We start from the raw sequence: 6,000 nt of genomic DNA, 5'->3' as shown, positions 1-6,000 counted from the left end.
TTTGGGATGCGAAAGAGGTGGAAGATATAAATCAAAATCAAAATCAACAGTAACTTGTTCTCACAAGGAAAACTGTTCGTTTATCCTCAGATGTATACCGTTAAATGTTGGTGAATGATGGAAAATTAGTGTTCGTTGTGGAACACACAATCATGATTTACTTGATATTGTAACCGCATTCATATTTGGGGTGTTTAAACAAAGAAGAGAGAAAATTTGTCAATGACATGACAAAGTATAAGCTGGCACCAAGATTAATTTTGAATGCTTTGAAAGAGAGAAATAAAGCTAATCTCACAATTCTCAGTCAAATATATAAAGCAAAGAGTACTTACCGATCATCGTTGAGAGGTTCGTACATATAAATGCAACATTTGTTGAAGTTGATACAACAAGAAAATTATGTGCATTGGACAAGAAGACGGGAGAATTCAGATGTTTTGAAAGATATATTTTGGACGCATCCTGATTTTATAAAGTTGTTAAACACGTTTCATTTTATTTTGATATGTGATAGCACATATAAAACAAATAGATATCGATTACCATTACTTTAAATTATCGGTGTCACATCTACTAGTTTGACATTTTCGATTGGGTTTGCTTACTTGGAACAAGAGCGACAAGATAACTTCATCTGGGCATTTGAAAAGGTACAACAATTGTTAGTCTCTAAGACTTTAATTTCTAAAGTTATTCTGACTGATAGAGATCTTGCAATGATGAATGTTGTTAGTGTTGTGTTTCCTACTTCAATATATTTGTTATATCGTTTTCATATTGGAAAAGAATATTGGGGCAAGATGAAAACAATATGTGAAGAAGGATAGACATGATGAAGTAATGGATTTATGGAAAAAAAAATTGTATATTCGATTAGTGTGGAGGAGTATGATCATCACTTGCAACACTTTGAGCTAGTGTGTGTCGTTATTATTCTTTTTGTTGATTATGTGAAAGATTCATGGTTGACACCTTACAAAGAAAGATTTGTCAAGGTTTCGACCAATAGAGTGATGCATTTGGGGAACAGAACATCTAACAGATATTTTTAAATTATGATTTGTTTTGTTTTAGAAAATATGATTTACTAGTTTATGTGATTTGTTTTAATTTGTGTTATTTAATTTATTTGTAGAGTTGAGTCTGCTCATTGGAGATTGAAAAACATGTTACAAACTAGTTTTGGTGATTTGTGTAAAAGTTGGGATGTTGTGAATATGATGTTGAAGAACCAAATATGTATCATTCAATCGTCTTTTCATAAAACCATCAAGGATGTTGAGCACATGTATAATTCACCATTTTTTTCAAAGTCTACATCATTGTGTATCAAGGAAATGTTTTAAAAAAATTGACAAACAGTTACAGAGTGTGAAGATTGTAGGTACTAACAAAACAAAATGTGATTGCTCAATCAGAATAACTCATGGATTACCATGTGCTTGTGAGTTGGCAAAGTTGCAGATATCTGGTAATATTATCCCTTTAGATAGTATTCATGTTTTTTGGAGAAATTTAAGCATTGAGCATGAATTGAAGGATGAAGAATCTTTATTAGATTATGATTTTTTTGGAGAGTTGGAAGCAATGAAAGTGTTCACGAAGAAACAAGATATTGTTGGTCAAATGATATTAAGGGCAGATGTGTGTGAACTTGTATTTCCACATACAACATTAATACTTGCACCACCTTAGAAGGTGAAAATCAAATGAGCTAGTAAAAGGAAAAAAGAATTTGATACTCCTCGTGATCCTTCATATTGGGAGTATATTAATGCCTCTCAAGAATCTACAAAGCAACAATCTCAACGTTCTGCAACACAATCATCTCAACTTTCTACAAATCAATCAACACAGTATTTTGCAAGGCAACCATTTAACATACATTTTTCTACTTTTATACATCCGTATATTGAGGATATAATAGATGTTATGTTTGATGGAAATTGTGGGTTTCGCGCAATTGCAACATTGTTAGGTTGGACTAAAGAATTTTGACCTTTAGTTCGATCATAACTCGATAAAGAGATTCATCTACATCAAGACCTTTATTCCAATATTTTTTATGACAGTGTTGAATCAGTGCGAAACTCATTGAAAATTACAGGATTGGGTGCTCAAGGAAAAGATAAGTGGATGATTATACAAGACTTGCGTTACATGATAGCAACACTATATAATGTCATATTGGTATCGTTGTCTCGTAATCTAAATATGACATTCTTTTCTCTAAACAAAGCATCATCAAAAGAGTATTCTCTTCACTCTTTACTAACAATTGGATTCGTCAATGAAAATCATTGGGTACAGGTAAAATTTATGATTAGTATTGTTTATTAAATTAATGTTTAATATTTTCTTGTTCAGATAAATTAATGTTTAATATTTTCTTGTTCATATCAAATTGAAGTTTGATTGTCCTTTTCCACCTACCTCACAAAAATGAAAAGAATTTTGTAGTGAGTGTGCAAAAACATGAGAAATAGCTTATGCATGACGTACAAAGCATTGGGAACACATTGATCCATTATTTATCAAACCATCTTGTATTTCATTAAATGAATATTAGAATTTATGTTTGAACATGTTATCATTTATCATTTATCATACATAACACAATAACTAATCATCGTACAAACGGCTTAACTCAATTAATATGTCATAAATTTCACTAAATGGAGCTACTATATCTATGGTTCTACGTACAAGCTCATCTGTTCTACGGTCTTGTGTCGATGATGGATCAGCATGTACAGAAGATGATGGACCATGTGCAGCAGCAATAGGTGGACTCGAAGGATCAGAGGATGTGAAACACTTACCATGCATAGTAGTCTGCAGTGGCCTCTCCAGAAAAATTTGCAACAAGATATAGTCTCCGAAAGGCTGCTATAGATGGGTCTCATAGTAGTCTGTCAATCTCAATCTATATTGTTCAGCACCGGAGGAACGTCACGCGGAATGCACTAAATACGATCAAATTGTCCAAGACATCGTTGCTCCAACAAATATCGGACTAAGACTCCACCACATCGAAGGTATTCAGAGAACATCGAAATCGATACAAACGGATGATTAGCTCGATGATCATCATATGATGTAAACACTACATCCTCAAGCAACAAAGCATCAAGTCTCCAATAATATGTCATCAATCCGCCTTCAACAACATGTTTTGCAGTCCACGTACATGCTCTTGGAAGATGTGCAGGAACCACTCATTTATCGTCCCGCTTACAGATGTTAGGGAAGTACTCGTAAATTCAGCATTGCACCATATATAACATAATTTAATAAATAAATGATACAACTTAATATAAATTATATACTTGTAATAGAGTCATGTAACCTCCCGATTGTCGAGTGTCGTTGACAGCTCCATCTCCTAAATTGTCATAAAGAAAAACCAATGTCACGGTACCCCACGAATAGTTCTGACAACAATCTAAATCAATAGATAAACTAACGTATTTTTCCTCCACACGCGTATGTGTTTTATCGGTGAAAATAGTGTTGTCAAATAAATGCAACAAGTACATTCTAGTCGCACACTCCAACCATTGGAATCTATATTGGCCACATTTATTATAATTAATCTCAGCTAGTGTTTCCTCTCATGTTGCACATAAGTACTCATGTGCAACTCTTACATCATTATTAGTGTTCATATTCACATGTGCATCCAAAATTTACCATGGGGTGAGATGTGAAGGAGAGTCGCAATGTCGTCTAACGTGATGGTCATCTCTCAAAATGAAAAATGAAAAATGAAATGAGTTGGTCTCCCTATGCCACCTTTCAACAAATACAGATATCAGATCAACATCAGCCATAGTGAGGTAAGTTGAAGACAGATGTAGCAGTCCAGATTTCTGAATCCAATGTTGTACAGGATCTCGCACATGAACTTCAACAAACTTCTTCATCTTCAATCTATGAGTAATAACTTTTAACGATCCTGCGAGTAATTACAGAACAACTAAATAATTAAATAAACTTATTGAAATAAACTTAAATTAAATAAACTTAAGTAAATAAACTTAAATTAAATAAACATAATTAAATAAACTTAAATAAACAATTAATTAAATAAACTTAAATTAAATAAACATAATTAAATAAACTTAAATAAATAATTAATTAAATATAATTAAAAATTAATTAAAATATATATCTCATTCTCATAGCCTCCGAGCCACGTGGTGTTCATACTCTGTCAACACATGTGTCACCACCGGTCCCTGAAAAATCCAGGCTGCTGATCCTGCTCCTCAACATCATGAATATCATCAGCATGTGCAGGGGCATTAGCAGCATCATCAGCATATGCAGCATATTGCTTCATCTATGGATGCTCAGGGACATCCTCATCTATCTATGCAGACTCTGTAAGCTCAACGACATCATCTTGGACATCGTGTCTATGACGACGCTGTTATACTGGACGATTTGCTTCGTTTCGTCGTTTGTTTGACGTTGTTGGTGAAATTATCTATGCGCCATCACCTTTATCACCTATCTCGTTGCGAATAATTTGACCAACCACATCTCTCATTCTAGGCACTGCAATATATCAATATATCAATAATAATAATAATAAAATGAAAAAAAAAACTAAAAAAATAAAAATGCATTTCAGAACTTTCTTATTGTTCTCAAACTTTCAAAGCTAGTTTCAAAAATTTCATTGAATGCCAAACTTCCGAAATAATTTCAAAACTTTCAATGAATTCGAAAGTTTCGAAACGAATTACTTCATGTTTATGAACTTTACAATTCGAACTTTCATATTGTTAGAAAGTTTCGAATGTTTCTGCGTTTCGAAAGTTGCAGGTTCATGGAAACTTTCGAAAGTTTCAAAAATTTGGAAAAAAATGAACTTGGAAAGTTTCATGTTTATGAAAACTTTCAAAGATTTGGAAAAATAATGTTTTGAAAGTTTCAAAGTTTCGAATGTTTGGAAATTGGTGATTCGAACAATTCAAAGTTTTGAAGAAATTGGGTGAAAAAAAGGAATGAAATTTTTTTTTGAGTATTTTTATAGATAACAATAAGGGCAATATGGTATTTTCCATGGGGATGGGAGGTTGGAGGTCCAGGTGGGGGTGCACGTTACAAAACTCTATATTGATTTTCTAAATCCCGCCCAATAAAAAAAATAAAAAAATAAAAAAGAGGTCCATATGTTTCTTTGGTCTAACACATTCTAACGTAGGGGATTCTACCTTACACTCCCACATCTAAATTTGTCACCCCTTAATCAACATGAAAATACAATTTTGCCCTTTATAAAACCTTCAACGTTTTTAACTTCTCAATTTTCACTCATCTTTTCAAAATAATCGAAAGCTTCCAAAGTTTCGAAATGACAATTTCCAGAATTTTTGAAACTTTTGAACAATTCGAAATTTCTGAAATAGAAAATTCCAAAATGTTCAAACAATTCAAAATAGGAAAATTTTTAAAATTTTCCAAATTTGGAAACTTTTCAAATTTTCGAAATGTAATTTTTCTTTCGAAACTTTTGAAATTTTCTGAATTTTCGAAATGTAATCCTTAGTTCAAAAATTTGAAACTTCTGAAACTATCAATTTTAAAACTTATTATAAATGATTAAAATAGTAAAATAGTATTTTCATGTGTCTTGAGGGGGTGAAAATCATCTCTAATGTATAATCATAGTATTTTCATGTGTCTTGAGGGGGTGAAAATCATCTCTAGATGTGTGGTACATGGTATAATCATCTCTAATGTATCAAAGACCAAGTAGATATATTCAACCGAAAGGAGGTAGGCCGACTTTCGGTTAGCCCAAAGTATTTCTTAGGATAGCTATTATTAACACCACAAAAAAATTGGATTTAGTACCCCATAATTTGACTTGTATCTCCAATATATAAAAAATTCAATTTTATTCCTTTTGTTTTTGTTCATTGTAAAGTAAAAAAATTGCTCCAAAATCGTACCCTTCACCAAAAAATTTCCTCCTACAAATCT

Source organism: Cicer arietinum, chromosome 1 (assembly GCF_000331145.2).
Source record: "Cicer arietinum cultivar CDC Frontier isolate Library 1 chromosome 1, Cicar.CDCFrontier_v2.0, whole genome shotgun sequence".
In the NCBI taxonomy this organism is placed as follows: Eukaryota; Viridiplantae; Streptophyta; class Magnoliopsida; order Fabales; family Fabaceae; genus Cicer; species Cicer arietinum.
This window is presented reverse-complemented; position numbering follows the sequence as displayed.